The 25,818-nt window shown below is 48.4% G+C and overlaps 1 protein-coding gene and 1 pseudogene across 1 annotated transcript in view; both read right to left on the reverse strand.

The window, feature by feature from the left end:
- The window catches only part of SSBP3 (single stranded DNA binding protein 3), a 192,079-nt gene that overhangs the window by 126,579 nt on the left and 39,682 nt on the right, over positions 1 to 25,818 (reverse strand). The gene's annotated exons all lie outside the window — the stretch shown is intronic.
- Positions 23,604 to 23,722, reverse strand: LOC112485822 (annotated as a pseudogene).

Below are 25,818 nucleotides of genomic sequence, written 5' to 3' on the forward strand. Positions count from 1 at the left end.
CAACCTGCAATGTCTGACATTAGCAAAGCAGTAATGTTGGCATATGTGCCAAGCATTGGCCATCTGTCCTGTACACCATGACTAGCCTTCAGATTGGATTTTTACCTTAGCTTCAACACATACCGGACGTGTGACTTTGCAAAGTCACAAAAGCCACTTACCCGCCTTTTCATCAGCGAAACAGAGTCACAGGCCTTATCCATTGCTCCCCTGGGACTGCTGGAGGGTGCCAAAGAGCTCAGGCACAGGAGACAGTTCCATAAAGTGTCCAGTGCAGGGGATTATTATATTTAAGGGATTAGAGTTCCTCCTCTCCACAAGAGTGGCCCTGAGGCACTACACAATCCTGAAGAGGCTTCTAAATCAACAAAGAATTAGCACGAGCATGGTGGCTGTGAGAGGTGGCAGCCCTGAGTGAGGTGAGGCTTGATTCTAAACTTAGAAACAGGTTCAGGGCTTGATTCTCTACTCATCTGTCACACAGAATAAAGGGACACTGGGATTCCTCTATCTTCACTGGTTCTTCTCAATGTTGCTTGACACAGTGCCATGAGCATACATGACCCAGAGACCCGACTACTCAAAGCCACAGGGTCTAGCTGGCAAATCAACAGGGCTAACCATCTATCTCCTCCAAGTGGCAGTGGGGTGGGAGAAGAGCAATAAAATCACTACGAGACCACCCAAAGGGGGTGTACCAAAGGGCCAAGGTGAAAGGTATGGAAGCAACACCAAAGCTACAGACATTTCGTCCATGGCATTATTTTTATAACCATATTGGGCCACCCAGGAGGCAAATACTATACTCGCTGGAGAGAAGCTGCATGTTGTAAGACTGAATTGTTCTGAGTCCGGATTAGGTTTAGGGTGCGTAAACATACCAGCACCAAGAATAACTTCATTGCTGGTGGATTAGAGACACTGTCATGAGCTCCAGCGTCAAAGTGGAAGAAAACAGCCTGTGTGGACACAAGTCAGTGAGCATGCTTCACCTTACACAACAGCATGCTTTGGAAGGCTGTCTCTGAGGAAGCCTTGGTAAATTTTAAGCCTTTCTTTGGGACACACGGGAGGGCCTGCTGGAGCCTTCCAGTGATGTAACACAAGAGCAAAAGGATAGGAGTGTGACACACCCAACTCAGCGTCTAAGTGTGTCTGCCAATTATTGTGACTTTGGATACATTATCCAACCTCTAAGCTGTTTCCTCTTCTAGAAAGTGAGACTAAAATCAGCCCACAGGACTGATGAGAGAACCATCAATAATAATTACTAATATTGAGAGATAAGACACAATAATGAAAATGACTACTGTTTACAGGGGCTATGCGTGTGCCAGTGCTATGCTGGGCACTCTGCCCATGTTTTATCTAATCCTGCCTAAGTCCCACAGGCTCCTGGCCTCTTAAACAAGGACAGTGAGGGCGGGGCGGGGAAGCCTGCCTTAAGACTGAATACCTTTTACCTTGTAACCACTGTTCGGGAAAGCTGCTGGGAATGACAGCTCCCCACCCATGAAGGACTTTCTGAGCACATCCCATAGAGCAAATTCCAACCAAGAACTTCATCTCAGTTCATGGACATGGGTTATTCTCACTTCACAGATAAAGAAACTGAAGTGGGGCACTCCCCAGCTTGCCCATCTAGTGGGTCATACCACTAGTCAATGAGCATCTATCTCCCAACAGTCAGACTTGGGTCATGACAGGCAAGGCGGTGACACAAGCGACCATGTGTGTGTGTGGTCTCTGAAGCCCGGCTCTCGGAGTTTGAACACTGGCTCTTCCATGCTGTGGGAGCCTGGAAAAGTTCCTCGACTTGTCCATGGTCCTCTTTTCAAACTGCAAAGTAGGATAATACCTGCCTCACAGGGTTGGTTATGGGAATTAAATTATTCCACATATGCCAACCACTTGGACCAAGGCCTGGCACAGACTCTCTAAGAGCCCAAGAAATGTCAGCTGTTATCAATGTTCACTGTCCACAACCCTCAAAGACCAAGATCTGCATGCCCTTCTCCTTCACTTTTTCTTTCTTCTTTGAGGTCCAGCCACAACACCTCTTCCAGGAAGCCTTCCCAGCCCTTAAGCAGCCAAGCAACTCCCCTCTCTGGGCTCCTTCCAGATGCTGCCTGTGTCACTCTCCCTGCCTGATCAATTGTCAATTGGTCTTTCAGACCTTTTGAATGACAATCAACTTGATCTTCACCCAGCTTTGTATTCCCTCAGTGTCCACATCTCTGGCAGGTCCTAGCTGACATTTCACAGAAGGTAACCAGGTCACTGTCACCCTGCCCATCGCAGGTTTCCAATTCTTCTTTCACCAGCAGTCTTTTACTGAGAGCTCAGGGGGGTCAGACAAAGTGCTGAGCATTGCACACCTGCACTGTTGATGTACACCTGTACCTTGACACCTGTTTTATGGATGGGTAAGTTGAGGCTCAGAGGAACCAACTGATTTACCCAATAAGAGCAAGGTATACCTGACTCCAGTAGACCTCACTGCTTAGTCATCCTCTGTGTGCTCTTCTTCCTTCTCTATTCTTTTGTGTGTGTGTGGTGGGGGAGGGGCAGGCATCTTTTCTGCACAAAGCGAGGTATACCTGCATATATCTGTCCCCTTACTGGGACAGTTAATAGCAAACCAATGGACCTATGCACTGGATGGCTCTGATGTGCCCAGGCCCTCCTCCCAGTGTCACAGGCACTCAAATGCCACCTGATTGACAGCCTGGCTTCCACCTTCTTCCCTCTTCCCCTCAAGGGCCCCCAGAACCAACAGGGGAAGTTGGTTGCTAATGGCAACGGCCTTGGGAGCAAGGTGAGACCTACCAGCCAGCTGGTGAGGGCTAGCGGGAAATTTTCAACAGCCTCTGGGGCCCCTTTCCCGTCAATCAAGGTGGCCTCTTCCCTGCCTGGGCCTCAGTTTCCTCTTCTATAAATAGCGGGCACTGCCCTCCATAATTCTAGTTACAGAGGAGAGGGGTTAAGGGAATCCAGCCAATCAGACCTCTGGGGAGTGCCCTGGATGGATTTAGACAGGTCGGCAAGTGTTGTTTTTAAAAACCAGTGCCATAGCTCAGCAGAAACCCACCCACCCACCCTGCCCTGCACCACACCTACTTACAGCCAGGGGATGCACACTGAGGTGTCTGAGCTGAATGCCCCTAGGCTGGGCCTGCACTGGAGCTGTGTGTGGTTTGAGGCCACTGGAGCTAGAGCTACCATGGATTTCATCCCATCATCCCTACTAGACTCTAACCCCGTTTGGACAGGAAAGACAAGCCACTACTGATGCCTCCGCTCAAAGCTGGCACCCAGGAAGTTCACAAGAAAAGTTGATTAAACAGCTCAAAGAGCCAATGAGCGTCGGGCTTAATAAGGCCTGTCTCTGAGGAGCGCCAAGCAGTCTGCTCAGCTTTCTGGGAGCAGCAAGGACTTATACAGAACGCGAAGAGGCGGGTAGGAACATATATAGGGATCAGGTGGTAGGCAACACACTGGGTGTCTAGGGCCAATGGCCAGTAGCCAGGTGGCTGGCAGGCCTGAGACCTGGCTCCATAGGCTACTCGCAAGGGGGCACAGGCTCTGGGAAGATGGCCCCTCTGAGCAAACAGCTTGGGGAAGCTGTCTCCCCAAAAGACCTTTCTTATTAATCCCCTCAGCAAGCCACAAAAGGGCTGAGTCAACAATCCCTTCAGGTACCACTGGCCCTGCCCTCTCCTACCTGCAAGTTCTTGACCTGTCCACACTGGGATTATCAACACCAAATAGCTAACATTTTCCAGAGTGAAATCTGTTCACAAACCACCCTCAACCATCCTTTGATGGATACTTACATAGTCCCCATTTCACAGACAATGAAGTTGTGGCTCAGAGAAAATAAGCAGTCAGTGAAGCTTATACCACACGGAATAAACCATCCCATCCCGTTCCCTCCATATTCCCCCACCCCACAGTGTGGAATGTGAAGTAAACCCGCAGTCTCCCCAGGCAACCTGCGAGGAACGAGAAGCATCCAGCCCTGGCCACCAGGAACTGGGAGGGAGTTGCAGCTGATTTCTAAAATACCGACCCCACACAATCCAACGTGGCATAGCAGGGAACTAACTGGCCACCGGGGCCTGAACTTGCTTTAAAATGTTTTCAGTCCTCATTTTGTGAGAGGACCATAGCCTAAGCCTAAGCACAAAGATCAAACTCTGCTATGGGGGAGGGTAAGAGGGCACTCCTGGCAAGATGTAAAATGGAAGCACGGCTCCCCACCCCCTGGGGGAAACCGTGTAAGAGTGTTACACCACAACAGATAGATAACCTTGACCTGTGGCTGTGGCTGCAGGGCGGGCACATGGAAGACGCTGGCCCCTTCAGGTCAGCAACCCATACTGCTCCCCAGCTTTCAGCCAGGGGGTTCTCTACTGTTGGCAGATGAATCTAGGTCCTGCTTCTGTACCCATGTACCCAGATGTTGGGCAGAACCCTCTGGTCAGAGCCTGGAGGGCTCAATGTGTTCACCCTTATGGCAATAATCATCACGAAAAACCTGACTTGAGTCTCTGGGACAACCTGACCAAGGAATGTCACTACCATTTTACTGATGGGAAAACTGAGGCTCGGGCAGGGAGGCAGCCTCCCCAAAGGCACTAGATGACTGACGCACTGAAAAGCAGAGATGGATGACAAGCCAGTAGCAGTGGTACTTATCCTGTTTGGGGTCACACTGCATGCATGCATCCACTTACTGGTTTAGCAGAGCTGTGTGCTGTGCCCACCAGATAGTACTGTTTTTGATCTGCAGTGGTGAGAGAAACACACTGGGCTGGCATCTCCACCATACTTCTACGGGACTCCCATTCTGAGACTTGGTGGATGCTGCTATGGGACACCCTGGCCACCAGCACCCTTTCATTTGCAGAGCTGCCCTCGATTCCAGTGAATCTCCAAGTGTCAAGTTGTGGGCCAAGGAAACAGGTTCCAGAAAACCACCTTACAAGAGGGGACACTGGCCACAGCTTCCCTCTAGAAGCCTCCAGTTTCTAGGTGGAAAAGATGGTGGGGCAAGCACTTCAGAGCTCACACAGAAACCGTTTTTATAATGCGCCAGCTTTTAAAGGGAGACGCACAACCTTCCTTTGGACTTTATCTTGACTTGACAGGCGGCTGCGGTGGCCCTGCCTGCAATTAGAACCTGGGCAGTAAAACCCTGTCTGCTGGGCAACAGGGGCAAGGCGAACCCTGGGCCATCGGCAGAGGCGCAGGTGGTGCTGACCAGGCTCGGAGGCCTGACCTGGGAAGGGGGGAGGGGAGAAGAAAGGGAGAAAGAGGAGGGAACCGGAGAGGGGAGGGGAGAGTGGAGGAAAGAGTCTTTGTGCTGGCCTCCCTTCCCCCACCACAATCCCCAGGAGCAACAACAATCAGTTATGCAAATAGTGACCCCTCCCCCAGCCTGAGCCATCCACCACTCCTAGGCCCCCTCACCCTCCCTCTGGGTCTCTAGGTCTTAGTCTCGGGTGTATCTCCCTCCTTTCTCTCTCCTTCCTGCCCCCCTCCTCCCTCCCTTCCCTCATCCCCCACACCCAGGCACAAGGGCCCTGAGGCCATGCCCATTCATAAGAGAAACCTGCCCCGTCCCCCACACCCCCCTCAAGGTCTGTAGTCTTTTGAACTTAATTCTACCCCAATTTTACCACTGCCAGCCTCTTAACCCATTACACAGTTTCACTTTGGGACCAGGGAGACAGCTTACACTGGAAAAAGGGATGCATCACTTACAGTTTCACAGAGTAACCCAACACACCGCCCATTTCCATTTCATTTCACCGAGTCTCAGTGAAATACAAGAATCTGAAGGAAAAACGGAAAAACGCTTCAAGGCGGCAGCTTCAACGTGTGGTCAGTCTGGACCCCTGCCATCCACATGGAGAGTCTCGGCCAGGTGACAACTTCCTGTGAGGGGCTCTTATCCCCCTTGCTCTTCTTTTTTCATGAGATATATAATTCTGATTGTTTCAGTTTCAAATTACCGTCAGCCATCTAAATTGGGGATCCCAGGGCCTTTACCACAGGCACATCAGAGGTGGATATTCAAAGCAGCCCTTATTTACAAAGGGCAATGCAAATCTGTCCGGTAAACCTGGATACTCACTGTGGCCACTGCCCATCCCAGGAGTTTCCATCCCTACCAAGGACCAGGGGTATGAGTATCATCTGCTACCTGCAGCCCCAAGACGAAAAATAATGACCATGACAATAATGACAAACATCTGTGGGCACACATAGACCCTGATGCCTGTTATATCTCCATTTAAGCTTTTGCCAGCTTGGAAATAAAGACTGTTAAAATATAAAGCCTAAATGTTTTCTACTATATATAGACTAGTAAAGTCTTCTCTCACTTCCTGGGTACACCAGCCCCAAAGTAAGGACATTTAAAACATGCCACTCTGGGAATGCCAGAGAGCAGGCCACAGGAGAATCAAGAAAATGTCCCGGGCCGCAGGCCTCACGTTGCCCTATTACAGAGTTCTTATGAGCTGAAAATGTACCCTCTTTCCCCTGGAATGGTTCCTCCACTCCAAAACCCCAAACCAAAACCCACTGTGGTCCTGGCTTTCCCCACAAGGGCTGTTCCAGGCCTTGCCTGATAAGCCCTCAAAGTCATTCTGTAAACCAGGAAGGGCCAGAGTGCTCCAACCAGTCCAACCTCCAACAGTGTATTTGCTGAGTGCTTAATGGATACGGGGCCCTGTACCACGTTCTTCATATGCTGAATCCTGAGACGTGAGCCTTAAGCACTGTTGTCATGTTTTTTACAGATGAAGAAACTAAGGCTCAGAGAACTATCAGGGTCACACAGGGATACTAAAGAAGGGCGGTGCCTCCCCTACTCTCAAGCATCAGAACAGGGTCTCAAATCTGCTGGAGCATTTCCAGCAAATAGACATCTATGAGACAAAATCCAACTGTCTTAATGTTATAATGGGTTCCTGTGGCTTCAGATAAAGTTCCTAGAGACAGAAGCATACATAAATTCGAAAAATAATATATCTCGAACAACTTAGAGTGTTGGCGACAAGTGCTAGAAAGATGGTTTAGAAAACAAAAGTAGATTTGGGGACAGCATTTAAAGCACTGATGCCAAAAAATGCTTACAAAGACCTAGAATAACATTGTTTATGTAACTTGAGGGCAGAATATACCATTTCCATATTTACATGCTATCTTTAACATGATTTTAATGAACATGTATAATGAAATTAATAACATAAATATTTTACAAAGGGAAAGATACTTCTGACAATAATGAAGCCACACCAACTGGCAACAGTTCTGCCCTGCCTCGACAACCCCGAACCTGCTTCCACTGAACCTCTGCCCACATGGTTCTCTCAGAACTAATGTGCTGAGCCTGCCCCACAACCACAGGAAGCATGCATCCTCAGACCTCTGGCCATCAGGTTAGAGACCAGGCACTGGAGTGTCCATCTGCAACATGAAAAACTAAATCAAGCTCATCCTTTCCATATTTCTAGGCAAATGAAGCTAATGGAGAGATTCTTTGCCATCATTCAGTTTTTTCCCCCCCGATTTCTGCTTGGCTGCCAAGTGACTGCTAATGCTTGCTTAAGGATGATTAAGACAATCCTGTAACAAAGATGGGTGCTTTGGTACCCAGAAGTGTCGGTTTCACTCTTAGCACATCCTTATTTCTAGGTGTCACATATAGAACTTCTGATGGAAAAGGCCCCAAAACCATTCAGGGCAAGAGAAAGAGAGGCATGGATGGAGACTCCAAGGCCCTTCACCAGGGAAGGGGGGGCTCGCCACCCCCCCCACACCACAGCTGCAGCCCCAGGCCCCTCAAGATTAGGGCAGCAGGACCCCAAAAACACTGCTCCCTCTGAAGATGCTGCCAACAGTCAGCACCAAACTTCAACACTAACCACCACCATTGCGGGGCTGGGTCCTGTCTGGTTCCTTTCAGTCCCTGTGCTGACAGCCAGGCCAGGACCTACCAGTTACTTTTGTTTCAGGAGGAGCAGAGAAGGCAGGGGCCTCTGTGGACGCTGGAGGCTAGAGTTAAGTTTCGCTGGTGAGTGGCGGGGGCACAAAGGAAGGAACCGCTGGGGGAGGGGAGGCCGCAGAGCTGGAGGGCTGGGACAAAGGGGACAGGAGACAAAGGGACAGGAAAAGGGAGCCGCTTTCTCTTCTGAGGAAGGAACTCTCCATTTAGCCTAATATTTCACTCATACATCCCTGGGCAAGAAATGAGCGATAACACGTTTTAGGAGGTGGCCTTTGGTGTCCCCAACACCTCTGCAGTCTCAAGCTGCACACTGGTTCTCCCCATTCCCCCACTCCTGCTTGTCCAGGCCCCTCCTTTGCCCACTTGTTTGATCGGCTGCCTTTCTCCAACCTGATCTGCCACCCTGAAGAGAGACAAAGAATTATTTATTGAGAGAGAAGAAAAACCCTCGAAGTGTCAGCCAGTGACAGACATGACACTTTCTACAAAGAGTAAAGAGACAGGAGTGAGGTGCTGGATTTTCTAGTCTGGGGGCGAGGGTATGGGGGGGGCAGCCTGTCACCAGCAAAACACACACACTCACTCTCTCTCTCTCTCTTTCTCTGTCTCTCTCTCACACACACACAAACCAGGCCACCCTCTGCACCCTCAGATGCTCTCTAAAATCCTACATGCTTGGCCCTTTGGGCTTTTTCCCACCTTAAATCTACTGTCTATCTCAGTGGGAGGCTGCAGTGATTAATCTATATTGAAGGTGAGAGTGTCCAGCACCAAGACGAGGTCCACAATAAAGATGGCAAAATCTGAAATGTGGGCGCGGTCAGACCAGAAAGACCTTGATCATCTGACTCAGGGTCTGGGGCCTCTGTCCCCCAGTCAGAAAACCTCAGGGCTGTCTTCATTGCAGCTCCTAATTTGTCTTATTTGGATTTTGGTTTGATTTTGATTTTAGTAAGGGAGAGACATGATGCCATCATCTTTTACATTAACAAAGCCAATCTGGCATCCATGCTTAGGCCCAAGCCAACAAAAGGACAGTGAAAGGGTGAGGCCAGGAGGTTGGCTGTCGCCACCAGCAAGGACAGCAGGAGACAGGAAAGAAGAGCCACGGCCCTCCTACACATAACAAGCTTAGCTCCCTCTCTCCCTACTGCCACCCATGACCCTGCCCATGCCAGAGTCCTGCCCTCTGGACACCACTTCATTAATCTAGATAGCTACGCACTTCCAGTGTCCAGCACAGGACAGTATGGTCCCTGCCCTCCCTGCAAGAGAATTACTCATAATGTATCAAGCTTTTCAAGCCCACTGTCTCAAAAACGTTAGACTTTTATTGAGTACTGACTGTGTGCCAGGGGCTCGGGCTCACTAATTTGTTGGGGCCTGGGGAAGGGCACTCCTGATCCTGCAATGAGAACAATGGGGGCTTGAGGAGTAGAAAAGAGCCTGTACCCAGAGGAGGGAAAATGGAACCAGGCAATCGAACCAGAGAGGCTGGGAGAGCTGCTCCAGGCTCCTCCCTCCCGTGGGGTCTGGGCTGGGTGGCCAAGCTGGTAGTGGCCATGGCTCCTGCATCAGGTCAGGGGCAGACCCTCCCCCAGAGCAGCAGATGTTGCTGTTCCAGAGGGGAGTGACCCTTCCTGTGGCCTGCACCAGCTAACTAAGTCACACCTCCCCTCCCTCTTCCCTTCCTTTCCCTAGCCCCTCCTCATAGTGCCTGCTCACCCCCAGACCCAATGCTTGAGTCCCAATTATCCCCTAGATAGGGCGGCAGCAACTGGCCTGCCAAATAACTAGACCAAGGATCAGGCCACAATCAACTCTGGATCAGAAACAATCTCTGCTATGTACAGCGACAATTTCTGTCCTCTGTCCTGAAAAGAATGCTGTAGTGACATATGCTCCATGTTAAAAACATTTTCAAAAAGAAAAAAAGGAGAGGGAAAGAAGCCATCTATCTTAAGTCTACAAGGCAGCTGGACGGGGCCAGTACCAGCTTCCTGAGAAACTGTGGCCCACAGTGGCCCCAGCCCATGACCCTGGCCCTCACCCGGGGCGGGATATTCCAGGACAAACTCGCTGACTCACCGGAAAGGGTGGTGCTGTAGCAGGCACCTGTGCCTCAGAGGTGGCTCAGAGGTGGCCCGGAGGTGGCTATGGCCTGGCTGCAATGCCCAAACCCCAATAAATGAGGGGGGATTTGTGTTTTTGGTATAGCCTAGAAAAATCAACTCAGGTCTGAGAATGCAGGCCTCTGGAAGCTTGCTTAAAACCAGTATAACATCTTCATTCTTTTAGTTTAAACTGGACCAGGTTATTTTTCTTCCAATTCTTCCAATTCTTCTGTCTTCATGGTGCAATTATAGTGCTTTCTCCAAAACCAGCCATACCTTCACGAGGCCTCAAATGGCTACGCACCAACACTGGGACCATGAAGGCATCGTTTACTACCACTGTACAGAGAAGGAAGTAAATACTCAGTTAATTTCAAGAAAGTAGTCCAAAAATCACAGAGCTGGCCAGCCAAGGCAAGAGTGACCTCGCTGGTTTTCCCATCAGGGACAGTGGTCACCCGACAAGAGGCTAGATCGCATTCTGACACCTTTCTGGGGGACAAGTCCATCTGAACTTGTAGGATGTATCTTCCACGTAAAGACATGCAGGTAGCATCTTAAAAGACATAAAACCCAGATAAAGGGAAAGAATAGTCCATAAGCTCTGAAAGGGCAAAAACTTTGCTGGTGTCCTTCGGTCTGTAGCCACACCTCAGAGGAATCAACTATGTGATGAATGAAAGACTAGACTGATGGGATGAATATCTGAGAAAAACAAGTATCTTCCTCTGACCTTCACAGTGGATTTTGGATAAAAGGTCGTCCAGAACTGATACCATTCGGATAGTACTAATAGAAAGTGGGGGTTTAAAGAGAGTGGAAAAGCCCTTGGAAAAGCCTGAATGGCTGACTTAGAACTAAAGAAGCCCCTGGGCCAGGGTGTGGCGAGACCCTCCCTGTAGATACCAGCAGCTACTCACAATGAGAAGCCACCTCGTGCACAAACTCCCACAACCACCCCCCAGGAATCTTGTTTATCCTCCTCAGCTAAGCAAATAGGAGTCTTCTCAAATGGAAACGTCAACTGTAGACTGTGTGGCCTGATACAATCGCCACCGACCCTGAATTACAGGGGTCAAATCATAAAATATTCCTGCCCAGATAAGCAGGAGAGTTAGAGGAAGCAGAACAGGGTTATTTCCCACCATCTTAGGCTAACGCTCTACTGCGACACCAGCTAGGTGCCGGTGTTCAGGATTCCAGACCACATTCCTGCCCATCCACCCCCTAAACCCCTTTACAAAACGCAAAAACTGGGCAAGAAAAGAGTAGTGGGGCTTTCGGCCTGAGAGGCCTCATTAGCTGGCAAAAGGTTGGGCTAACTGAACACTGAGCATTTTCCTACACATCTCTGAGGACACTAAACATCTTAAACTCCGTCAATACGTCAAAGATCTTTTTCAGAAAAAAAGGCAGATGCCAAGGCCACAGCTCAAACCGTAGAGCAAAACTTAGCCTTGTTCTGAGGGCATGAAGGCTTCAGGGAGCCGTTCAACTGCACAGACTGGGCCCTGGCAGGCAGGCAGCCTCCTGTACTTCCTGATCACTCTTTCAGTCCACAAATATGAATTTGGTATCCATCAAGTATCAGGGCCTGACTTTACGAAGAGAAATGCTCCAAGCAAGACAACAGCCTGTGCAAAGGCCCTGAGGTAGGGAGCATGCTCCTTCTTTCCTTAATACAGCCCAGCAACTAGTATCAAAGTCTCAGGGTTCACGCTCCACTCTAACAACAAAAATACAGGGTCGCAATTTTTATTTCAAAACAGAAACATTCCAAAATTTCTGGAAATATTTTTTCTAACCTTCAAGTCTACCACCTTCTCACCTCTCCTGGCTAACCACCTCTCCATTTTGGCCATGGTTTCCCAGCAGCCGTAGCTTCTAGTTCCTGAATAGCTCACATGGGCCTCCAGTTGAGGACACACCCAAGCTCCTCGACAGCCAGTGGTCACCCCAGCTGCCTGTTCATGTCTCCGGAACAGGCTTGGGCAGGGACCAGGGAGGACATGTTTCCTAAGCTAAAGAAAGGAGCAAACCCGATCTGCTCTGGGCAGCACAGGAAGGAAGACGGAAGTCATCCTGAGTGCAGGGAAGTCCTTGCTCATCCCTTGATGAGACCCCAGCAATGGGCCCTCCTCCATCCTGGGAAAGGAGAGACTGTTTGGGCACAGGGAGCAAGAGAGAGAACACAGTTCTGGGCCCTGTATGTGGTGTGCACTGCGAACACACAAACATTTCTAACCTCAAAGCACTTGGTTCCCTTGGCTGGTTCTGTCCTCACCCCCACTGCCCACCAAAAACAGACTTCAGGAAGAAAATGAATCAAGTTTTACAAGCTTCCCTATTTACCCAGGGCTACAAATCTATCAGTGGGGAAGCTTTTAAAATAAACTCTCTCCTAGCACTGTCACTTCCTTTCTTCTATTTGCCAACACACACACACACACACACACACACACACGCACGCACGCACGCGCACGCACACACTCGCACACGTACCACACTTCTTATGGGTTACTTTAATCTTGGCTGTGGCTCCTGAGTCTAAAAGAGAAATTCCAAATTCAGAAATACACTAATCCACCACTTATAAATACTTCTAGCTTTTTATTCTGCTCTTCTCAAATTGCTCGTGGGTCTGAACATACCCCAGTATAGCTTCCTAAGCAGAGAGACCTCCCCAAGAACACTGGCTCTCATGCGGTCATTCTAGAAATATTTACTGGACATGTTCTAGGGTGCTCTGCGTCATTTGCTCAAAACAGTACTGCAAGCTGAAAGTAAATTCCATTTTACAGGTGAGGACACTGCGGCGCAGAAGTTAAGCAACTGGCACAAGTTACACCGTGAGTAAAGGCCCTAGCGAGGATGAGAACCTAGGATGCTTTACCTTGTTTTTGGTACCCTGGTTCCCTAGTACCCTATGTCTCTCATACACAAAAAGCAAAGTTGTTGCCTTAAAAACAAAATAAAAATAAAATGAAATAATTCATTATGGCTCACTAGCCGCTATAATATTAAATCTTGAAAGCCAAAGGCTGTTTTAACTGCTGTTTCCCAAAAGGATCATGGAAAACACAACCAGCAGAACACAGAGGCTGTGCTTTAACACTGACAATACCGTTGGGTACGATTTGTAGAGGCAACACAGTTTGGGGGAGCTTTTCCCCAGGACAGGGAGGCTGCCCAATGGGCTGTAAGGAGCTGGCAAGCCCAGCAGTAAGAGGCAGGAAGGAAAAGTGAGGGCTGGATGGCCCCTGAACCATTTCTACGGCTTGAGGTCCTCCAGATAAAATGACCCATGTGCATAGTGCCTTGCAGTTTAGAGCTGACCCTATCACAGACTCCTAGGCGCTGGGGAGGAGGGTAGAGCAACGGGAGGCCCCTTCTGGCAGATGACGGACCCAGGCTGCGTGCTGGGGTCTGTTGCTGGAAGCAGCTCAGATCATCTCGCCCCCAGCTCCAAGAAGACTGCTTATAATTCATATTCCAGTGTCTGCAGGGGAGGCAACACCATGGTATGCTCCAGAAACATAAAATGGGAAGAAGCACTTGCTCCATTTCAAACCTGTCTATCTCATTCATCCTAAATTCTCTAGCTGGCTTTCTATACCTCTAAACCCATAAAATGGCCCTACTTTCTGATCCCATCTTCCTCCCAAACTAGACACCCATCTCCCCTCTGGCTTCTGTCCACCCCCAAATACAACTTATGGGAATTCCCTTCCTTCTGGCCTGTCCGCATCCCCCGCCATCTGCATACCCCACACCTGGCCACCTCCTTCCCCAGTTCTTCACTTTGCTCAGCCCTAAAGCAGAGGCAGTAAGAACTCTCATTCCATCTGTTCCTCTCAATGATTGCCCAGAGTGCAAAAAAATATTTTATAAAAAGTTGGGTACCATTACTCACCTGAGTTAGTGTCTGAGATCCAATCACACTTCATATATACACAGTAGTTTATTTCCTCCCTGGACTCTGTCCCCTATTGTTCATAGCTTACTGGGTGTCAGTCAGAAAACACCTTAGGTGACAGACTGGGGGAGATCCTAAAAAGAACTCTAACTCAGCGACTAAAGGGCTTGAAGTTGAAATCCAACTTCTCGTTTAAAGCAAAAAACAAAGCTGCCAAACTCAGGGCCTTCCTTCCTTCATGAAAGGAAGGATTTCCAACTAACCCTTTTACCAAAATCTAATGTGGCCTCCTAACTAAAATCCCCCCTATTCTACAGAAGGGCCTTCCTCAGATTATTTTCCTTCAAAAAAAAATTTAAAAACACCATAATTTACACACTGAGTATCTTTACTTTCCAAACCATTCAGAATTAGGGAAAGGGGGGAAAAACACGTCTGTTTCTATTTGAAACTGTCAAAATTAGCATTCAGTAATTAAAAATCACACCCTTTCTCTTAATAACCTAACCAGCATGATACAATCAGGTTGTGCCAACTCTTTAATCTAATTGACTAATTACAGATTTTAATTTAGTCAGTTACTGAACAACTGTTGACAATTTGTTTTCATTAGGGACAGAACAGAATAAATATTTAGGCTTCCAGTCACAAAGACTCCTGCGATCAGCTCTCCACTGTGACCCCAACTTCAGAGTAACTCTGGCTCCACCGACATCCTCAAACACAGGTACGCACGTTGCTTTCCACTCTCTTCTCAGCTACAGCCTGCACCACACAAACCTTCCTACATGTCCCTCTTAAGGCAAAATCCTTGATATGAGCAGCAGCCTCCATTCCCAAAGTACAGGCAATTCCCAAATTCACACACGTCACTCAAGAAGTGGCAAACACTTAAACGTTGTGAAGAAAAATAAATTCAATGCTACATGTCACTGGCTTTTAAGCAACAAAATAAGTTAACAGTCAAAATAGGTTTATCTGCATTCATCTCACTGGGAAGCAAACTGTCACTGACATCTTTTTTTTTTTTAAAGACACACGTTTATAGATTTCTACTGAAATGATCCAGTTCTTCCCAAATGCATTTTCTCCAAGACCTCCATCTCCCAAAGTCATCCAAAAGTTTGTTAAAATAACAGTGTAGCTCCAAGGCACAGAATGGGGCCCTGGGTTCTAGTGCTGGCTCCATTATCTAATAACCATGGACTAATGACTTCGCTTCTCTGAGCCTCAGTTTCCTCAACCAAGGAATGGGATTAAAACAATCTCTGCCTTATAGAGAGAGTTACAGGGATTAAGTGTTATACCCCCACATACTTCCTGGCCCAGGGCACATGTATAATAAATGCTGGTCCCCACTGTTTCAGAAATTTCATGTGTATTCCTCACAGTCCCCATGCGACAAATTAGGAAAGTCCCAGAAGGAAGACAGTGGCCAATTGAAGGTCAAAGAGATAGTAAGTGGGGAAATCTGGTTGAGAAAGATGATTTCTGGACCCACTGTCCAGTGATCCATCTCCTTTGCTCAGTGACAGCGCAGAGCAGTAGGAAACAATGTACTTGTGCCTTTGCAAATCTGTAGGGACGGGGGCTCTGGAGCATCTTCTAGAGATGAGAACTTTCTACTCAAGGTCTTACACCCCTGAGTCACCCATCCTCCAAGCTGCATTTTCCCTAACAAGGAAGCCTTGCCTACACTGACTGCTCTGCGATGGATGACCTAGAGAGAACTCTGCCTTGTGAGCCTCCTGACTCCCAAAGAAAAATGTAAGGAGCTTCCCTCCACAGAACCTAAGCCTGGCCATCCCAGAACAAAGCTAGAAGGAGCCCCCCCCCACTACACTGCTAGGGGGGTGTGAGAAGCACAGACGTTAAGCCAGAGGTTCGCAGCGTAAGGACTCAGGAGGGACTCTGGAGCATTGCTGGTATTTTTTTAAGTTCAACAAGAACCAGGTCTGCCTCAACTGAAATGGAACCCAAATTCCCAATGTTTTCTGTTGACTAGAATTCCACTAAACTGGCGTGCTCACACCAGTTCCCCTAAGCTAATAAGAAACCCTGATAAGCACCAACTATACAGTTCTCATTTTTATTTCTTCAACAAAATGAACAGTGACTCAATGCATGCAATCTATTTGTAAGTAAAATATTTTCAAGCACAGAGTCCACAGGGGGAGGTAGAGGATTAATAAAAGGGAGCCTTTTAAGTGAAAATATTGGTAAACTCTTCTTTAAGGTACACAGGCCCGAAGCAGAATGTCTTCTTCCTGGCTGAGGTCACTGACAGCCAGCCCAGTCCCTCTGCCAGTGGAGAGCACGGCATTGGTAAGGGACCATACAACCCCCAGGCAGGGCCTTCAGTTCGCATGTCCCCACCTAGGCCTGCCAGCCCCAGTACCAAACCACCCTGGGCTGAGTAGTGGGCTGTCAGTTAATTAGGCAGCAAAAACATCAAATCTGGTATTAATTCTTAGGGAGACCGGACAGAATAGTTGTACTTCAGTTAACGTGCACCTTCAACATTGCTGAATCCCTCTAATGCCTCAGTTTCCTTAACTACAAAACAAATAAAAATGGAACTTAACCCACAAGGCTATTTTGAGTATGACAGGAGATAAGACCAAAAAGCATTTAGAACAGTACCCTGGCATCCAGTTAGCACTCAATAATTGTTCACTGTTGTTATCAGTTCTTCCTTCATGAAATGGGAAGAACATCCCATATACTTCGCTGCCCAAATAGGGTAAGAATTGAGTAAGAACACTTTTAAAGGTTTTGACACATAGTAAGTGCTTAATAAACACTCGTGTTCTTCATTAAACACGGGACTCATTATTATTAAACCTCAATGCTGTAATTTAGTGATTTATCCCTCACAAGTAAGCATCACCCTGACTCCCGGTGGCTCAACCGCCCATAGGAGAACATTACTCCTTAAAAATTACCAGAGTCAAACACTGTGATTTTTATGTAGTCTCATCTCTTCAAGTTCCCTTTGAAGAAAATGCTGCTACCAAAATAATGCCAAAGAAAGTATGTGGCAACAGTCAACTAGATTTAAGTTCATTTCTATAGCTTGAGGTCAGAATCGACTAAAGCACTCTGGTGATCAAGTTTTCTGCAATTCCCTACTCCAAGCATTAGCATGCTGACAGAAATTCACTGCGGTATTTAAAGTGGCAGCCATCACAACTAACTCAAAATGTATTGGCTTCCCCGATGCTGAAATGCTCTGCTGAAACCATCAATTGGCCAGTTCGGAGATAAGGTGGTGGCTGAAATTCTCTGCCATGCTGTAAAATCCCCTTCTGAAGCGGCTCACCAGCCCGGAGATCCACAGTGAAACCTGCGACCAGAGCTGCGGGCCAGCACTGCCTCGTGTAACACAAGCGGGTTCGCTGAGCGGGATCTGGCGGGTGGCGCTGCCAAGAGCCAAGGCCTCCAGAGAGAGGATAACATTTTCTACTGGAAGCCTTCTAAAAGACAGCGAGAAAAGAAGGGCAGTATGCACACGCCTGACACCAGGCCTGCCCACTGGGCCGTGTGCCCCCTCAGCACAGGCCGGGTGGCCAAAGCCACAGGAAGCCCAGGGCATCTCCCAAAGAAAGCTGCAAAATTCCTAAAGGACAGCACAGATACAGACACAGGCGCCAACCTCTTAAGTGAAGGTTTTCTAAAGTCAGTGGCTGCCCCAGGAATCGGGAGCCCATTTAGCCACAAACTTGCTGGGTTACCGCCCTACTCTATGCCTCAGTTTCCCCATCTGTAAATCGAGAGGCTCTTTTTCCGTATATGTCCTATGATTTGATGGTCGGTTCAAATTTGAAGTAGCCTTCTCACAAGGGGATAACAATTTACAAACCATTTCATGTGCTTTCACCTGACTTCAAAGAAAACCTTGAAAGGCAGAAAAAAGCCAGGCCTTATTTCACATTGTTCCATATCACAGACAAACGAAGGCTCAGAGAGGTCAAATGACTTATCCAAAGCCATCTGAAAAAATCAGAACTTGAACCCTGTCATCCAAGTCCAAATCCTGGGTACTGGCCACGACACGGCTTTAGTCCCCATCATCGACCAGCACAGAGCCAGGCACACAGCAGGCACCCAGGACTAACTGCCTAACAGCCAACTGCTGCCCCGGGCCAGTCTGCAAAGCCACGCTCTGTCCATTCCAAGAGCTGGCAAAGCTGCAGCTAGCATCCTGGGCGTCGGGGAGGTCTGCCACCCCAGAGCATGCTCTCTGAAACAGCCTTTTGTGACAGGGAAAGAAGGATCAGAAGAAAACCTCAGACAGAAGCCCCAGGGAGCAGCCATGCTTCTTAAGGTCAGAGGACTGTGAAACAGAAGTGAAATGTCAGGCGCTTCACCCAAACACACAAAGAGCAGGAGACACAAAGCCTGCCTCAGGAGCTGTGCAAACAGCTGTCATCCAGAGGGGACAGGGAATTTGGGAGGCTGGGCCAACCTGGGTTCAAACAGGATGCCCTGAGACCTATTCTCAAGAATCTTGCTGAGGCCAGAGCCTGAGCCGTGCAGATGTTCAGACAACACCCTCCACAGGGGGCCTAGGACCCCTGCCTCAACTGCAGACAGGCGGGAGGAGCTGCCCAAGGCCAGCCGGCAGAGACAACTTGCAGACTTCAAAAAGGGAGCTACTGCTTATTCAGCATTCAGCAAACATCTGCTAAGCACCTTCCACGTGTTCGATGCACTAGAAATATGGCAGCAAACACCAGAGACAGAGGTGCTGAGCACCCCACAAGCAGCATTTTGGAAGAAAGGTGGGGAGACAATTCTCCAAAGAACCCTCATAGGTGGGGATGATTCCCTCTTTATTACAGATTAGGGAACTGAGGCCAGCAATTGCTTGTCACTGAGTTTATCACTCAATCTATGGGTCCCAAGATTCATTCTCAGCCTCTCCAGGCTTGTGGCTTTCAAAGTTTGGACTGAGACCCACAATAAGGCAAACTGTATACCATAATCCAGGGCACGTGTTCACTTATAGGCACACAGAAATCACTGAAAACAAGTTACCCAAATTAATATTTACGTTTAGTTTCTGTCATACAGTTGTTTCATTTTTTTGTAATTGCCAGTCTGACCCAATAAGATGGTTTCAGGAGGCATTAACGGGTCACAACTCAGTTTGCAAAACAATGGCTTACCATGTACTTGTCTACCTCCACTAAAACATGTATTTAACACACCTGATCCCGAGACAGAGCTCAAACCCTTCTCACTTCTCCAGAGTGTATCTCACCGACCTCAGGGATTACTCAAGATTGCAATAGGCCCCGAGAGTGGGATGGCAAAAAGGAGGTGAAAATAAGGGCTCCTACCCTCGGGAGCTTCCAACTTAGAAGCGGGAAGGGAAGAGATACAATCTTGACCCAAATCACTCTCCTTCCAGGAAGTAAGAAGCAAGTGAATAAGACATAAAGTTCCCAGGGAAAAAAGGAGAAAAGGGGGTGTTCCCATGAGGGTGGTCCTGGCAGGCCTCGTGAAGGCAGGCACATTCCAGGCTGGCATCTGCTCTACAGAAGGGCTGGTTGGCAGGGGAGCAAAAAAAAAACCAAAAACCTCTCAGGTGGTACAGTACCAAGTAGGGACTTCAGAGGACGGTCAGAGGGGCCTGGGGAAAGTTCCAGACCCCTAGAGCAAGAGACGTGGCTAGAAAAGAAGAAAATGGACACTGATGGAAGCACACAGACCAGGGGCTGGGCAGGAGCATCCATGTGTGTCATTTCATCCTCACAAGCGCGGGGGCTGGTTTGAGGCTGTGTGTGTGAAACCCCTCCCCACCCCACTCTCAGTCACTTTGGGGTGCTTAAAGAAGCTGGATTCAAACCCAAGGGTCCACAGAGCTGATCAACAGGTGAGCAAGCCAGTAATGGTTCATGTTTCACACTTCTCACCCCGAAACCTCTGTTGCTGCCCCCCTTTTGGCCATCAGAGTCAGGATTCAGAGCAGGCAAGGTGAGAAAGTAAGAACGACAACACATGCTTGTGTGGCACTTACAGTGTGCCACACTAGAGAGAGAAAGAGAGAGAGAGAGAGAGATAGTGTGAGTGAGAGAGAGAGAGAGAGAGAGAGAGAGTGTGTGTGTGTGTGTGTGTGTGTGTGTGTGTGTGTGTGTGTTTGGGTGGATGTACACAAAGGCGAATAAACTCAATTAATTCTCATGACTATCCTCTGTGGTATATTTTATTAATCCTGTTTTCCACCTAAGGAAACTGAGGCACAGAGAAGTTAATAAGGTGCCCAAGTTCACAAAGCTTCTAAGTGTAGCAAGGCAGCACAGGGCAAAGAACCCTGATCGGGTCTGTAGGGTTGAGTCCTACTGGTGACCTCAGGCGGGGCATCCTTCTTCTCTGGGCCTCAGTTTACCTACTTGTAAGGTGACCAGGTGACCTCCAGTTCCATTGCCTGCAACCCTATCTACACAGACATTAAAAACATTTCCCAGCCTCTAACAGGGGTAGAACTGTTTACCTACCCCCACAACCTGTCCATCTCTCCAAAGAACAAGATCATTCTGCACAACTGTTCTTAAGCACTTATCACATCCCGACCTGCGTCTACCTCTTCAACTAGACAATGAGCAGAGCAAGCAGTGATCGGGCTTAACACCTCAAAACTAATATGTATGTTCTGCTCCTGCCTGGACTAGGGACCAGCTGATCAAGGTCTCGGGCTCACCTTAGGAAGTCAAAAGAGAAAGCAGCCGATGTACCCAGAACCAACATCCTGTGGACCTTTCCCAAGCTCACCTTCTCCTTTAGGCCCCTCACTCAATCAGAAAGTCAGGTGAAGCCCAAGGCCAGCTAACACAGCATACACCCAAAGCAAGCCATGACAAGACCCTGACTCAGGGGCTTTCAATCCTGCTGTCCCTGTAAGCATTTATACAGCACTTCACAGCACAGCAGCTTTCCTTGTGCCTTTTCTCACGGCCACTCCCACAGTGGGCTGAGCAGAACCACCCTTTGTGCCTGTTTCACAGCTGAGAAACAGACCTTAAGAAGTGAAGCCTCCCCCCGCCCCCCGCACACACACACTAACAAAAGGTATGAAATCGAAATGTGAATTCAGATTTCTGCTGATGCCAAGTCGCCAGCCCTTTGGGTCTCACTATTTAGCTATGTGGCAGCCACATGTGGGAGTGGGACAGGACCACTCTGTACAACACAGATAAGGGACACAGATATCTCAGGGGAGTACTTATCAGTGCCAGCCTGTGGCAGGATGCCTGCTCTGTCCCGTGCAGGGGTGTGGGGGTGAGACAAGATGGCTGGTATGGGGGGAAGAATCCACGACACATCCGGGGAGCCCAGGCACCAGAGGGCATCAATGGAAAATTCAAGTGTCCAGTTCCCTAGGGTCAACTTGCTCTCCCAGGAAAATATGCTGTTGTCTCCACGATATTCAAAGTTTTGGGGAAAAAAATTTAAGGCTATAATGAGAAAGGAAACAAATTCTCTAGTCACAGAGAGACATGCATTTTCCATATACACTACTACTTGACACTTATGACAACCACACAAAAGAACCACCATTTCCCTATCCAACAATGGGGAAACAGGATCCAAAAGTCTGCCCTGTCGGGAAATGACAGAGTAGGGACTGGAACTCAGGTGTGCATCCTACCCACCACTCAGAGCCCCAACCCTTCAAAATCCAGAGGATTCAAGGAAAAGAAAAGCGTAACACGAAGAGAAACATGCCTAAAACTCATCTCGCCAAGACTACAGAAAACCCCATTACCCTGGCGAATCAAAAACAGTTATTATTGTCTGTGTGCTGTAAGCTCCCAGCAACATGTATTAAAGAAGTTTATGTGAATCGTCTAATGCACTCGTGCCATGGTCAGAATTATTACCAAGCTAAAAAAGATTAATTTTTCTAAATACTCTAAACCGTAGACGCTATAATAAAGACTACGGCTAGTGTAACATTTCTGTTATCTTGGCTGACAGGACCCCAAGTACACACACCTCTCTTCCACTTCTCCCTCTTATGATTTAAGTGTACACACACTCACACGCAGAGGAGAGAAGGTCAAGGGAAGGGGGCAAAGTGGCTCGGACCTGACGTCCCCACTAGAGAACCTGCTTTCCCTGGAAAATTAATATGGCCCAAGGGACGCTACACTGCAGGGAGAACTGGGTGTCTCCTGGCTCCCTCAGAGCGGTGGCTGACACAGAGCTAGCGCTCAGTCCAAGTTTGCAAATGCTTAGCTAACAAAGATGGCATTATGCAAAGACTGGTGCGCACGGCTGGTCTTGGAGTTCAAATGAAGTGACCACTGCCAAAAACTTTGTTTGGGTCCCCACCACTCCCCCCGCCCCACCTCCTGCCTTGAAATAAAGGGCAAGGATTTGCAATTTGGGGTCTTGCTGCCACTTGAAACCCATTAAGGTGGCTGCATTACCCAGGTCCTAGCAAAATGCAATTCCAGTTACTCATTTAGTGTTTAATTAGCTACCGATGGAGGAGTCTGGCAGCCTCTGGGGTTAAGAGGAATTGCAGCAAATGGGGTGGGGGAGCCCGAAGAAAGGACTCAACACAAAGTCTAAGCTCCAAAGGGAGTGGAGAAAGAAACAACTGTGTGTGTTTTGTTTTCATAATCTGCCACACAAGGGTGCCAAGGGTCAGAGCCAAAGGCAACGCCACAAACTTGCCAGGACCTCTAGGCAGATAGCTAGGCTAGCTTATCGCGGAGGAGAGCACTCCCCCAGCTACCCAGCGTCCAGCTACAGCCTTCTCCCATTCCTGCCCGTACTGCCACCCTCTTATGCTCCTGCCCCCAAAAGGCTCGGGCAAACGTGGACACTCCCCACCTGGCAGGAACCTCAGCTCAGCACATCCAAGGAGAGCCCTCTCAAATATCACTTTGCTATTTCAAACCCACCAAGGACACGCACTGAACCCCTGCCACTGAGCCACAAATACCTCCATTCTCATACACGCCTAGGACTCTGGGGCACTTTCCTATCTAATCAACCTTCCTGGAGACACAGGCTCAAAGCAAGAAGTGGAGGGGTCAGCAGAATCCTGCTGGGTGGGAGCACAGGAGTAAGGGAGCCAACCCCACAGAGGGAGATTGAATCAGGGGCTCACAACGGCTCACAAGAGGTCTTCAGAGCAGAGAAATTGAGGCTCAAGACTCGCCAAGGTCATGGGACTCCATGTCCACTACTCATCCCAAGTTCTTCATCACTGAGGATCACAAAGGGGCTTGGAATTTGGGACAGCAGTCCATGAACCTCCTGAATCATATACAAAGTCTCTTTAGTGGGAACACATATTTTTTCTGGAAGGCAAAGTCATAGCTTTTATAACATTTTCCCTGCCCAAAGAGCCACTGCATCATAACAAACTCCCTTCCCAGAGCTCAGGTCCCACCTCTGCCAGTGACTCTGCAATTCATCTTTCAGGAACTTCAGTTTAATTCTCTGCTAAATTCGTTTCTTCAGCGAATTTCTCTCTCTTTCTCTCTCTCTCTTTCTTTCTTTCTTTCATTTATCTTTTTTTTTTTTTTAGTGCCTACAGCACCTGGTATTCCTAGGTAGTCTCCCATCCAAGTACTAACCAGGCCCGACCCTGCTTCGTTTCCAAGATCAGACAAGATCGGGCACATTCAAGGTGGCATGGACGTAGACCCTTCAGTGAATTTAGCAGAGAATATAGCCACACTTCTGGTCAGATGCAAACACCTTCCCTCTGTTTTTCAGGGATTCTGTATCAAATGAGTGTTATCATAAGCTCAGAGGAAGACTAATAGACCGCGGCCTAGTCCCAGCTCTGCCACCCCCTGGCTAAGTGCCCTTGGACAAACTATCTAAACTCCAGGCCTCAGGTTCCCTCATCTAGAAAATGGGGATGAGACTTAATAAAATCTGACCAACAAGGTAGCAGTGAGGCCAAATCACAGTCACATACTGAAAAAGCATTATGAGAAGTACAGCAACGTGAACAGTGCAGGAACCATCGCTTCTAGCCAGCACTCCTGCTCAGACGCCACCTCAGGGTCTTACCTACTCATTTCTTGCCACCAAAAGGAAAACACAAAATTAGCTACCACAGAGATGGAAAGGGCTGCTGGTAGTTGAGGAGGCTCCAAAGACACTTCTACCAACCGCACAGACCCTGGAGGAGGTCAATGTTGAGATCACCAGGACACCACTGGGCCCGCAGTGAGAGACACAGCTGGCAGTTCGGAGTGTCTACTCTACAAACGGCCAGGACCCAGACAACAGCACCTAAGAAAACCCAAGGGGACCCAAACCCAAGGGGACCCCAAGGGCTCTCATCAATATTCTTGAGTACTACTCTGGCCAGAGGAGAACAGCAAGAGGACCTCAGGCAGGGTCCCTGTGAGCTGCTTCTCATGGCCTCAGGGCTCTTCTGACTTAAGACAAACCAATTTCTCAGAAAAGTCCACTCCGGGTACCACTCCCCGTTGTATGTGGTCAACATCAGGGCACTCTGGCTTATAACAATGAGCCAAGAAAGCTGAAGTTGCCAGATGTGTGGGGGAAAATAGACTGTGACTCAAATAAAAACTCATCAATTCAAAGAAAATTTAAACTCCCTCCCAGCTGAGTCACCTGGTTCATTCCAGGCCCTACAGCCTGGCCTTGACCTGAGAAGAGCCTTTAATGTCACCCTGATCCATCAGGAAGGAGAGACAACTTGCAAGGAACAAAAAATCATTTCCCCAAGAAAGCTGAGACCAGGCTCTTCCTGATGGACAGAGGTCCTTTCAAGTCCAGAAGAACCAGGTGCTCCCTCCTCATCCCTGCCCTGCAACCACTGACTATTTACTACCCCCCAAGGTACCAAGTACCAAGTCTGGGCTGCACAGTCTCCCCCACAAACCGTGAGAACCTCTGAATCTCCTTGATCAAAAACAAAAGGCCAGTCACTGCATACTCTCATTTACGCTCCATTTTATCTTCTAAAAAGGATTTAAGGTAACTAGTTAACTGACATTAAATCACCTGGCTCAAGATGACCTAGCAAAAATGAAATCACTGAAAGAATATGGTCCAGTATTCCACGGCTATTCCAGACCAGGTTGCTCACTGACCCCAAATTACCTATTTTTTCTTACCCACAGTTCTTTATCTCCTTATTCAATTAGCATGTGTGCCTACTATGTGCAAGGTATTGTGGGAGCTACAGAGATGAATAGCTCTGTGGATGAATGGTCTCTGGCATGGAAAAAATTAATAAGCTGTGGTTGGAAAGACAAACCTGAATGATAAGTGAGTCAGAATAGGTGTGGACAAATGATGCCACGAACCTGTGAGGCTGAGCCTTAGTGAGGTCAGGAGCACTGATTCTGGAATCAGTTACGACTCGTGTTGAGATCCTAATTCTACCACCTACAGGCTGTGAAGTAGGCTGTGAAGTAGGCTGTGAAGTAACCTCTCTGTGCCTCATTTTCTCCATCTGCAACAGAGAGTTAACATGCCTTCTCTACAGGGTCACTGAACCTACAGCACTCCGCACAGGGGCCCAGCACACGGAAAGCCTCCAACAGAACCTTTGTGTAGGTTTTTAGACACTGAGATTGAGGAGCAATCAGAGTGCGCAGAAAACAATCATAAAAGTCCTCTACGAAGGAGAACTTAAAAGATGAACAGGATGTGAGTGGGTAAAATAGACTTGCTTTGCAGGCAAGAGGAAAGAAGTCCAGAAAGAGGCTGTAGCAATAATACCAGCAAGAAGGAATGAGTGCTAAGTAGACAGT

The sequence above is a fragment of the Pteropus alecto genome, unplaced genomic scaffold (genome assembly GCF_000325575.1).
Source record: "Pteropus alecto unplaced genomic scaffold, ASM32557v1 scaffold25, whole genome shotgun sequence".
Classification (NCBI taxonomy): Eukaryota; Metazoa; Chordata; class Mammalia; order Chiroptera; family Pteropodidae; genus Pteropus; species Pteropus alecto.